This window comes from Rhinoderma darwinii, chromosome 4, assembly GCF_050947455.1.
Source record: "Rhinoderma darwinii isolate aRhiDar2 chromosome 4, aRhiDar2.hap1, whole genome shotgun sequence".
NCBI classification, from domain to species: Eukaryota; Metazoa; Chordata; class Amphibia; order Anura; family Rhinodermatidae; genus Rhinoderma; species Rhinoderma darwinii.
The window spans coordinates 385,777,084-385,790,273 of record NC_134690.1 but is presented as its reverse complement, the minus strand read 5'-3'; the positions used below and the strand labels follow the sequence as shown (position 1 = coordinate 385,790,273).

Below are 13,190 nucleotides of genomic sequence, written 5' to 3'. Positions count from 1 at the left end.
GAGGAAATGTCTCCCCTTTGCAGTTGAAGCCGAACCATGACACCAATTAATATCCCGATAATTAAAATCTCCCATTATCACAACAGTACCCGCCTGTGCAGCCCGCTCCATTTGTTTATATATTTGACCTTCTATCTCTTCAGTTATATTGGGGGTCTATAGATTACACCAAAAGTAATTTTTTCAGCGTTTACTTCCCTTTGTAATTCCACCCACAAGGTTTCAACCTCCTCACAGTCTTCACCCTCTAATGTCTCATTTACACTCACCTTCATATCGCTTCTCACATACAGACATACACCACCACCTTTCCTATTTGCCCTGTCTTTCCGAAACAGTGTAAAACCCTGTAGATTTACAGGGTTAAGGTCACCTACATCTCAAATACTGTTCCTAAAGGGGTTGTCAACATTGGGCAATCCCTTTTTGATAGAAGAGTCCCCTGATAATCACTGATCACAGGGTGTCAGGCTTCTTGGAGCAAGTGTTCAAGTTCTCTGCAGCGCCACCAGGGGCGGATTAAGGGTACCATGGGCCCCGGGCACTTTTTCAAGTCAAATATACACAAATATACAATATATATGTACAAATATACAGACCCAGAACCAAGCTCAGTACATATATGCAGCAACAGAACCAAGCTCAGTACATATATACAGCACCAGAACAAATACAGTTCAGTACAGAGATCATTTGCAAATTCAGTTTAACCCCTGCTGTATAAATTTGTACAACATAAAACAACAGCTCCCAGTATAGCCTGAACAATGGTTAGGTTATGCTGGGAGTTGCTATTTAACAAAAAAGAATGCTACCATCCGTCATCTCACTGCAGATCATACAGTGACTACAGTACTGATCAGTCACAGGGAGAATAAACATTTACATTGAGTGACTCACAGGTGGTGTCTCAGATTTTTTTTCGTTCTTTTTCTCTTTTTTTCTCCATCCGGTCCGGACTTCTTCCAGGCACGGCCCATTTCTGCAGTTTGCAGCTCAGATTTCTTCAGCTCCTCACTTTTCCAACATTTCCGCATCTATAAATGAAGATTACATTTCTTATGATGCCACACTCTATGCTTCGAAATATAATAGTATCATAAACTGTGCCCCTGAATATAATAGAACTATACACTGTACTCCTGAATATAATAGTACTATACACTGTACTCCTGAATATAATAGAACTATACACTGTACTCCTGAATATAATAGTACTATACACTGTACTCCTGAATATAATAGTACTATACACTGGGCTTCTAAATATAAAAGTATCATAAACTGTGCCCCTGAATATAATAGTTCTATACACTGCGCCCCTGAATATAATAGTTCTATACACTGCGCCCCTGAATATAATAGTACTATACACTGTGTTCCTGAATATAAAATAGTATTATACAATGTGCCCCTGAATATAATAGTACTATACACTGTACTCCTGAATATAATAGTACTATACACTGTGCTTCTAAATATAAAAGTATCATAAACTGTGCCCCTGAATATAATAGTTCTATACACTGCGCCCCTGAATATAATAGTTCTATACACTGCGCCCCTGAATATAATAGTACTATACACTGTGTTCCTGAATATAAAATAGTATTATACAATGTGCCCCTGAATATAATATTACTATACACTGTACTCCTGAATGTAATAGTACTATACACTGTACTCCTGAATATAATAGTACTATACACTGTACTCCTGAATATACTAGTACTATACACTGTACTCCTGAATATAATAGTATTATACACTGTGCTCCTGAATATAATAGTACTATACACTGTACTCCTGAATATACTAGTACTATACACTGTACTCCTGAATATAATAGTACTATACACTGTGCTCCTGAATATAATAGTACTATACACTGTACTCCTGAATATAATAGTACTATACACTGTACTCCTGAATATAATAGTACTATACACTGTACTCCTGAATATACTAGTACTATACACTGTACTCCTGAATATAATAGTATTATACACTGTGCTCCTGAATATAATAGTACTATACACTGTACTCCTGAATATACTAGTACTATACACTGTACTACTGAATATAATAGTACTATACACTGTGCTCCTGAATATAATAGTACTATACACTGTACTCCTGAATATAATAGTACTATACACTGTACTCCTGAATATAATAGTATTATACACTGTGCTCCTGAATATAATAGTACTATACACTGTACTCCTGAATATACTAGTACTATACACTGTACTCCTGAATATAATAGTACTATACACTGTGCTCCTGAATATAATAGTACTATACACTGTACTCCTGAATATAATAGTACTATACACTGTACTCCTGAATGTAATAGTACTATACACTGTACTCCTGAATATAATAGTACTATACACTGTATTCCTGAATATAATAGTACTATACACTGTACTCCTGAATATAATAGTACTATACACTGTACCCCTGAATATAATAGTACTATACACTGTACTCCTGAATATAATAGTACTATACACTGCGCTCCTGAATATAATAATACTATACACTGTACTCCTGAATATAATAGTACTATATACTGTACTCCTGAATATAATAGTTCTATACACTGTGCCCCTGAATATAATAGTAATATATACTGTACTCCTGAATATAATAGTACTATACACTGTATTCCTGAATATAATAGTACCATACACTGTGCTCCTGAATATAATAGTACTATACACTGTATTCCTGAATATAATAGTACTATACACTGCGCTCCTGAATATAATAGTACTATACACTGTATACCTGAAAATAATATTACTATACACTGTATTCCTGAATATAATAGTACTATACACTGTATACCTGAATATAATAGTACTATACACTGTACTCCTGAATATAATAGTACTATACACTGCGCTCCTGAATATAATAGTACTATACACTGTACTCCTGAATATAATAGTACTATACACTGTACTCCTGAATAGAGATGAGCGAACTTATCAAAAGTTCGGTTCGGCTAGTTCGCCGAATTTCACAAAAAAGTTCGATTCGGACCGAACTAGTTCGGACCGAACCTGTCACTTCCGTGCGCCGAGCATGCTACTGTCCAGGGTGCTGATAAGAGTTAATGGGCTGCACTAACTCTTTCATCAACCTTGACAGTACATGCTCGGCGCGCGGAATATACAATTTTAATGTAATAAAAAAATAAAAATAATATGTTCGAACTTACTTTCCTCCTGTCCGGCCTCCAGCGATGACGTTTCATCCCTTTCGCCGCTGCAGCCAATCACAGGCTGTAGTGGCGGTCACGCACGTCAGGATGACGTCAGAAGGCCGGCCTCCAGGGATGACGCTTCAACCCACATGACCGCCTCTGCAGCCAATCACAGGCTGCAGCGGCGACATGGATGAAACGTCATCGCTGGAGGCCGGACAGGAGGAAAGTAAGTATGAACGTATTATTATTTTTTTTTGGCATGTATGTATGTTGGCATGTATGTATGTTGGCATGTATGTATGTTGTCATGTATGTATGTATGTATGTATGTATATATGTGCATGTATGTTTGCATGTATGTTGGCATGTATGTATGTATATATATGCATGTTTGTATGTATATTTGCATGTATATATTTGCATGTATGTTTGCATGTTTGCATGTATGTATGTATGTATTGTGAGACAGTGACAGGTAAAGTCATTGAGGGAAGGTATATTTCCCCTAGAATCCTGTCATATGTATCCTAGGCTCCAGGGAATGAGTAGTTCTTGCAATAGAAAGCTCTAGTTTTCCAATCTCGGCTTAAGGAAAAGCCGGAAAAAAGGGCCTGGAGTTGGATTGGAGAAGAGCAGGGCGGGTTCCCCAATCCCTAGTCCATCTCTGTTTGTAGGACAAGGCTGCTGCTCAATTAGCTGCACCTGTAGCCTGTGTATAAAAAGGTGCAGACACAGTGTGTGTGAGTCTCACCCCTGATTCAGACCGGAGACTACTAAGGCTGGAGTAGCCTGTATTCTATGTGAGTAAAGACCTGTGTTACTTTGTGTCCAGTGCCTGGTAGGAAGGCACTCGGTATAGTTAGATAAATATCTTGTTTAGTTAGTGCTCAGACGAGCAGGATTTATTTTGTATTTTGCCTTGTTGTACAAGAGGCTGTTTCTTTGACAAGAATAAAAACACAGGCAAAGCCCTGTTATGACTTTTAATGCACGGTGTCCCTGTCTCTGGCTACAAAGAAACCCCTGTACCAACCTCTCCTGATGCTAAACCCTCACATATGGTGGCCGATGCGGGCACGGTCTTAAAGAGACATACACCTATTTAAAAGGACTTTTGCTGCTCCAAGTGGAAAATTGTTGCTAGGGGCAACAACACAATTTTTTCTCCCCGAGAGTGCTTGGAAGTGTATGTCTTGAGTGAAGGCGGCAACAGGGCTAAAAGAGACTGTTAAAATGGATGAAATACTTAAACAGCTGATTCAGGCTAATATCAACCAAGGGAAGATAAGCACAGCTCTGCAAGAAGCCAGCGCGACTCAGCGAATGGTGCATGAGGAAGCCATGCGTGCACAGGCTGAAACCAATATTCTGCTGGGTGAAGCCCACAGACTGGCCTTAAAAGAACAGCAGCAAATTAATCGCTATTTGCAAGACCAAATTCAGGCCTCAGTGGAGAGGTCAGCGGGGCCTCATGGTTTGCGCCAAACCACTCGTGCAGCGGTACAGACATCTCTGCAGAAGATGACATCCACCGACGACGTTGAGGCCTATCTCATGGTGTTTGAGCGAGTGGCAGAACGAGAGAAGTTACCTTCAGATCAGTGGGCAGCAGTGGTGGCACCTTTCCTAACTGGAGAGCCGCAAAAGGCGTACTTTGATCTCAATGAGCAGGATGCCAAGGATTACTCCAAGCTGAAGGGTGAGATCCTTGCCCGTCTGGGTGTTAATATGAATGTGCGTTCTCGACGGGTGCACAACTGGACTTTCGTGGAACACCTACCTGCGCGATCACAAATGTATGATCTTGTCCATCTTGCAAGGAAATGGCTACAGCCAGAGGAATCAACCCCTGCGCAGATCGTGGAGAGAGTGGTGCTTGACAAATACATCCGCTCCTTACCACCGAAGGTTCAGCGTTGGGTCGGTCAAGGAGATCCTACAGATGCGGAACAGCTGGTGAACCTGATTGAAAGGTACAGAGCTACTCAGGATCTGCTCCAAGAACTACCGCCTGGATGTTCTAACCCCAGGAACAGCAAATCGTGCGGAGCACCCGGTAAGACTGTTCCATTTACTAGAGGGGTGAGAAATGTCTTTAAGGGAGGTGGCTCAGAAGGGGAGCAGACGGAGGGAAGAAATCCCAGAGAGACACTGAAGGCCAGACCAGGGTCTCAAGTTGGGGACCGGGGCCGCATACAGTGCTGGCGGTGTTATGGACCTGGGCATATTGCTGCCAATTGTCCCCTGACTACTGAGCCAATGGACTGTGATGCAGCAAGGCGAATATCCTTGTTTGCACGTCCTGTTTGTTCTGCTGAGACTGTTTACGAGACTGAGCAACAAATGTGTGTCGTAAAAGTGGAAGGGTGTACTGTGAGTGCCTTGCTGGATTCTGGGAGTCTGGTTACCCTGGTGCATGCCAGCCTGATAGACCCTGGAACATTCAGCGGACATAGTATAGGGGTCCTGTGCATACATGGGGACACTAAAGAATACCCCACCGCTTTGGTCACTCTAGAGACTTCCTGTGTAACCGCTTGCCATGAAGTGGGTGTGGTCAAGTCCCTGATGCACAGTGTGATCCTGGGGAGAGACTTCCCAGTGTTCTGGGACTTGTGGAGGAAGAAAGATGTAACCTCCACTGTAAATGTTAATGATGGTATTAATGTGTGCGCTGTGATTAGCCCAGAACCCTTTAACGAAGATGCTGAGGTGCCAGCAGTAGGGGTGACCACTGAGCCTGATAAATTTCCTCTGTCTGTTTTTGCTGGTGAAACAGATGAGCAGGAGGAAATTTCTGAGATACCAGAGTTAAATGTATCACGTAACAATTTTGGGACCGCTCAACTTAGCGATCCCACATTGGTAAAAGCCAGGGAAAATACTAAGGTATTAAATGGAGTGCCTCAACATCCAGGGGCTGACAAGGTGTTTCCACACATGGCGGTTAACCAGGATTTGCTGTATCGGATAGATAACGTACGTGGGGAGGTTGTTGAACAGCTGGTGATACCCCAACCGTATCGTAGAACGGTGTTGGACCTGGCTCATAAACACGTGCTGGGTGGACATCTAGGTTGCGAAAAGACCAGAGAGCGTATCTTACAACGATTCTTCTGGCCGGGGGTATATACGGAAGTTCAGAGGTATTGCGAGTCCTGCTCGGAGTGTCAGATAACGGCTCCTATGCCACATTTTAGGAGTCCGCTGGTGCCTTTGCCTATCATTGGGATCCCTTTTGAAAGAATTGCCATGGATCTGGTCGGCCCTTTAGTCAAATCCTCTAGAGGACATCAATATATCCTAGTGGTGTTGGACTATGCCACACGCTACCCTGAGGCAGTCCCTTTGCGAAAATTCCTCTTCAAAAGCCATTGCAAGAGAGTTGTTTTACATGTTTTCCCGTACTGGTTTACTTAAGGAAATCCTTACCGATGAGGGAACTCCCTTTATGTCCAAAATCACCAAGGAATTATGTAAACTGCTGAAAATTAAACACCTGCGTACCTCTATATATCACCCTCAAACTGATGGTCTTGTCGAAAGATTCAATAAGACATTAAAAGGCATGTTGAGGAGGGTGGTTAGTAAGGATGGGAAGGATTGGGACTGTCTTCTGCCCTATTTGATGTTCGCTGTACGTGAAGTTCCTCAATCATCCACAGGGTTTTCTCCTTTCGAACTTGTATACGGCAGACAACCCCGTGGTCTCCTGGACATAGCCAAGGAAACCTGGGAGCAAGAGTCCACACCTTATAGGAGTGTAATTGAGCATGTCACATTGATGCAAGAAAGAATCGCTGCAGTCATGCCGATAGTTAAGGAACACTTGGAGCAAGCTCAGGATGCTCAGAGCAGGGTGTATAACCGAACGGCTAAAGTTAGAAATTTTAACTCTGGTGATCGAGTGTTGGTCTTAGTGCCAACCGTAGAAAGCAAATTTCTTGCTAGATGGCAAGGGCCGTATGAGATAATTGAAAAGGTGGGGGATGTAAATTATAAAGTGTACCAACCAGGTAAAAGTGCAGTTATACCATGTAAACGTAATTAAGCCACAGAAACAGGAGACAAAACAGTTTGTGCAGAGAAACACAGACGTGTTTTCAGAACTGCCAGGACAGACCAGTATAATAAAACATGACATTGTGACCGAGCCTCAGGTTCGGGTCCACTTGAAACCCTACAGAGTCCCTGAAGCTCGTAGACAAGCCATATCTGAGGAGGTCAAGAAAATGCTAGACCTTGTAATTATTGAAGAGTCAAAAAGTGAATGGTCAAGTCCCATTGTATTGATTCCGAAACCAGATGGGTCATTGCGTTTCTGTAACGACTTCCGCAAGTTAAATGAGATGTCAAAGTTTGACGCATACCCAATGCCAAGAGTTGACGAGTTAATAGAGAGACTGGGCCATTCAAGGTATTTTTCAACACTTGATTTAACCAAAGGCTATTGGCAAGTACCCCTCACGGAGGGCGCCAAAGAGAAAACTGCGTTCATTACCCCGGATGGTCTGTTTCAATATATTTGTTTACCATTTGGGCTACATGGGGCTCCAGCGACCTTTCAAAGGTTAATGGACATAGTCCTCAAACCCCATCGTCGGTATGCTTCGGTATATCTGGACGACCTTATAATCTTTAGTGATGACTGGGAAAGCCACTTACCAAAAGTACAAGCAGTACTAAACTCCCTCAGAGCCGCGGGGTTAACAGCAAACCCAAAGAAATGTTCCTTAGGCTTGGAGGAAGCACGGTATCTGGGGTACATAATTGGGAGAGGGGTGATAAAGCCACAGGTCAACAAAGTTGAGGCTATCCAAAACTGGCCCCAGACCTCAACCAAAAAGCAGGTCAGAGCTTTTCTAGGAATTGTAGGTTATTACCGCAGGTTCATTCCAAACTTTGCCAGCACAGCAGCGCCCCTGACAGATCTTACCAAGGGAAGTAAGTCTGTCATGGTCAAGTGGGACACGAAGGCTGAAAGCGCCTTTCAAGAGTTGAAACTGGCCCTGTGTAACCAACCAGTCTTAGTCACTCCTGACTTCAAAAAGGAGTTTGTTGTCCAAACTGATGCTTCTAATGTGGGGCTCGGAGCAGTTCTGTCACAAGAGGTGGGTGGTGAGGAACATCCTGTGACCTATTTGAGCAGAAAACTTACCCCGGCTGAGAAAAACTATAGCATAGTTGAACGGGAGTGCTTGGCAATTAAGTGGGCACTTGAGTCCCTGAGATATTATTTATTGGGTCGTCGGTTTACGTTGGTTACAGACCACTCTCCTCTTACGTGGATGTGTCAAGCTAAAGAGAGAAATGCAAGAGTTACACGGTGGTTTCTTACAGAACTTCAAATATACTGTGGAACACAGAGCAGGAAAACTGCAGGGCAATGCTGACGTTTTGTCTGGGACACACTGCCTTGTAGCTAAATGTGTCCGATCCCACGGGCTCGAACAGAGGAAGAGGGTATGTGAGACAGTGACAAGCAAAGTCATTGAGGGAAGGTATATTTCCTCTAGAATCCTGTCATATGTATCCTAGGCTCCAGGGAATGAGTAGTTCTTGCAATAGAAAGCTCTAGTTTTCCAATCTCGGCTTAAGGAAAAGCCGGAAAAAAGGGCCTGGAGTTGGATTGGAGAAGAGCAGGGCGGGTTCCCCAATCCCTAGTCCATCTCTGTTTGTAGGACAAGGCTGCTGCTCAATTAGCTGCACCTGTAGCCTGTGTATAAAAAGGTGCAGACACAGTGTGTGGGAGTCTCACCCCTTACTCAGACTGGAGACTACTAAGGCTGGAGTAGCCTGTATTCTATGTGAGTAAAGACCTGTGTTACTTTGTGTCCAGTGCCTGGTAGGAAGGCACTCGGTATAGTTAGATAAATATCTTGTTTAGTTAGTGCTCAGACGAGCAGGATTTATTTTGTATTTTGCCTTGTTGTACAAGAGGCTGTTTCTTTGACAAGAATAAAAACACAGGCAAAGCCCTGTTATGACTTTTAATGCACGGTGTCCCTGTCTCTGGCTACAAAGAAACCGCTGTACCAACTTCTCCTGATGCTAAACCCTCACAGTATGTATGTTGTCATGTATGTATGTGTATGTTTGCATGTATGTTGGCATGTATGTATATATGTGCATGTGTGTATGTATATATTTGCATGTATGTATGTTTCAGGAGATGAGCGTGGATCTTGTGCGCGGTGGTGACTTGCCAATCATGGCAAGGTGTTATTGAGGACAGGAGTGGAGGAGAGGTAACAGACTGAGCTACGTAATGGTAAGAACAGAGTTCACAGCAGCACAGAGTATTTCAGGAGATGAGTGTGCAGATTCAGTGCTGCTGTGAACTCTGCTCTTACCATTACGTAGCTCTCAGTCTGTTACCTCTCCTCCACTCCTGTCCTCAATAACACCTTCACATGATTGGCAAGTCACCACGTAATGGTAAGACCAGAGTTCACAGCAGCACAGAATCTGCACGCTCCTCTCCTAAAATATTCTGTGCTGCTGTGAACTCTGCTCTTACCATTACGTAGCTCTCAGTCTGTTACCTCTCCTCCACTCCTGTCCTCAAGAACACCTTCACATGATTGCCAATCATGAAGGTGTTATTGAGGACAGTAGTGGAGGAGAGGTAACAGACTGAGAGCTACGTAATGGTAAGAGCAGAGTTCACAGCAGCACTGAATCTGCACGCTCATCTCCTGAAATACTCTGTGCTGCCTTAAACTCTGTGGACAGGTCAGGATCCTGTTTCTTTTAAATGCTGCACTGTAGCGCAGCCTTATATAGTGGATCGAGCGGGTTCCCTAGCAGCATTTAAAAGAAACAGGATCCTGACCTGTCCACAGAGTTTAAGGCAGCACAGAGTATTTCAGGAGATGAGCACGGCTGGACATTTTTCCGAGCCGTGCTCCCATTATGCACACGACCGTAAAAACACCCGTTATTGCGGGTCGTAATTACGACTCGCAATAACGGGCTCATAGTCTTCTGTTACCCACGGGTACCTTCCCGTTTTCTCACGGGAAGGTGCCCGTGCCGTTAAAAAAATAGAACATTTTCTATTTTACGGGCCTTGCTGCTATAATTAGGGTATGTTCACACGCACTAATTACGGACGTAATTCGGGCGTTTTTGCCCCGAATTACGTCCGAAAATAGCTGTTACGATACTGGCGAACACTGCTGGAATCCTATGGTCAGAAGTAGCGAGCGGAGCACAGTGCAGAACCCGGTGAGACGTCCCCAGGAACAGTGCTTGGAGGGTGGAACACGAGTAGTAGTAATAGCAAGGAAGTAGGAACAGTCTGGCAAAGACAGTTCTCAGGAGCAGGAGACTGGAACAAGTCACAATACTCAAGCACTGTTTGGTATTCCATGTGGTCTGAAGTAGGCCCAAACAGGAAACAAGATGGTTCCACACGATGCAACATTTGCCATCTTGGTTAAGGGCAGGTTTAAGGGCAAAACAGCAGCCTCCAGTGGTAAGGAGTAAAAGTGCAGCACAATTCTTCAAAGTGTAAAACAGCGGCCACTAGTGGTAATTTTGCAGTACAACAACAGAATCCTGACATTACTCCCTCCTTTCGACAGCGGCCTCAGGACGATGTTTGACTTGGTTTATCTGGATATCTTTGGTGAAATTCCCTAACCAGTCGAGGAGCATTGAGATTGCCTACGGGTTCCCACGAATTATCCTCCGGGCCATATCCTTGCCATTTTATTAGATATTGCAACCGATTTCTGAATATCCTGGAGTCCAGGATGTTTTCAACAGTATAATGTTCTTGTCCATCAACTTCGATAGGATCAGGGGGAGGCAGGTGGCGTCCTGGAAATGGATTTGGAACAACAGGTTTCAGTAGGGATACATGGAACACTGGATGTATTCTCATTGGTCTGGGAAGTTTGAGACGGAAAGCCACTGAGTTTACTTGTCCAATAATCTTGAAAGGACCAATAAATTTTTGGCCCAATTTTGCTGAAGGTAAATGAAGTTTCAGATTCTTGGTGGAAAGCCATACTTCATCTCCCACTTTGAAGGTTGGAGAAGGTCTACGAGATTTATCTGCTGTTTCCTTATATTTCTCCTGGGCAATTGATAATGTAATTTTTAGCATTTCCAGATTCTGTTGAAGTGATTGTATTCTGTCAGTCACTGCAGGAATAAAAGTTTCTCTGGGAAGATTAGGAAGAATACTGGGATGGTAACCCAAATTTGCAAAAAACTGTGTTTGTTTAGTGGAGGCATTCTGAGAATTATTGTAGGAGAACTCCGCCATTGGAAGCAAATCGACCCAGTCATCCTGTAAATGGCAGATGTAGCATCGGAGATACTGTTCTAACGTTTGATTTGTGCGCTCAGTCTGACCATTAGACTGGGGATGAAAAGCAGAAGACAAACTGACATTTATGTCGAATGCTGTGTAAAAACTCCGCCAGAATCTTGATGTGAATTGTACTCCGCGATTCGAAACCACTTCATCTGGTATTCCATGAAGACGAAACACATTCTGAATTATAAGATCAGCAGTCTCTTTAGCAGAAGGTAGTCCAGGGCAAGGAATAAAATGGGCTGCTTTAGTGAGCCGATCAACCATTACTAAGATGGAATTCTTCCCTTTGGAGACTGGTAAGTCGACAATAAAGTCCATAGAGATAGATCCCCAAGGAAGAGATGGAATTGACAGAGGCTGCAATAATCCCATGGGTGAGGTACGAGGAGTTTTGTACATGGCACAGGTGTTGCAAGAAGAAACATATTTCTTCACATCTTTTTGATAATTGGGCCACCAAAAGAAGCGGGAAAGAAATTCTTGTGTTTTCTGAATCCCCTTGTGACCTGCTAGCTTAGAGTCATGAATTAATTTTAGCACGTTTAATCTTACAGTTTCTGGAACGTAAATGCAGTGCTTGTTAGTCCATACTTGATTTTTGAAAGTTAGGGACACTTCATCTGGTGGGTGCAAAAGAATTGGGTCGGTCTCATAAGCTTCCTTTATCTCATCAAGCAAGTCCTTGCTATGGATCACCCCCAGGAAATTGGACGCGGAAAGAATAGTTGTTGGTGGTACTGTCGAGGAGGAGTCATTGGAGAACAACCTAGATAAGGCATCGGCCTTACCATTTCGGGAACCAGGCCTGTAAGAGATCACAAAGTTGAAACGATTTAGAAACAGACTCCACCGGGCTTGGCGGGGAGACAAACATTTGGCAGATCTAACAAATTCAAGGTTACGATGATCAGTTAGAACCACTATTTGTTGAGCTGTGCCTTCTAAATGATGTCTCCATTCTTTGAAAGCAGCAATGATGGCTAGGAGTTCCTTGTTCCCCACGTCATAATTATTTTCAGCAGAAGTCAAACTTCGAGAAAAGTAAGCACAAGGGTGCAGCAAATCTTTCTCTCCAGTTCTCTGTGATAGAATAGCCCCTATTGCACCGTCTGAAGCATCCACTTCAACAATAAACGCTTTTTCAGGGTTAGGATGAACCAGTATAGGGGCTGTTGTGAATTTTGTTTTCAGATTGAAAAAAGCATCTTGTGTCTGAGGAGACCACACAAAAGGTATCCCTTTCTTTGTTAATTGGGTAATTGGTGTAATAATACCCGAAAAATTCTTGATAAAAACGTCTGTAGAAATTAGCAAATCCTACAAATCGTTGGACCTCTTTCACATTTTTGGGAGTTGGCCAGTCTCTAATTGCTTGAATCTTGCTAGAATCCATGTGTAACCCTAGGGGAGAAATGATATAACCCAAGAACTGTATTTCCGTTTGATGGAATTCACATTTCTCCAACTTGATATAGAGTTGATATGCTTTCAGACGCTCCAACACCATTCTCACATGATTCTGATGTTCTTCTGCAGAATTAGAAAAGATTAATATGTCATCCAGATAGATGACTACGAACTGATCTAACAAGTCCTTGAAGATATCGTTAATAAAATGCTGAAAGGTTGCAGGAGCAT

The 13,190-nt window shown here is 43.0% G+C and overlaps 1 long non-coding RNA gene across 1 annotated transcript in view; it reads right to left on the bottom strand.

Moving 5' to 3' along the window:
- Window positions 1-13,190, bottom strand: part of LOC142761396 (uncharacterized) — an 81,568-nt gene that overhangs the window by 35,775 nt on the left and 32,603 nt on the right. Inside the window, exon 2 of the long non-coding RNA XR_012883628.1 lies at window positions 901-1,037. This is a non-coding gene — a long non-coding RNA (uncharacterized LOC142761396). The remainder of the gene's footprint in view (window positions 1-900; window positions 1,038-13,190) is intronic.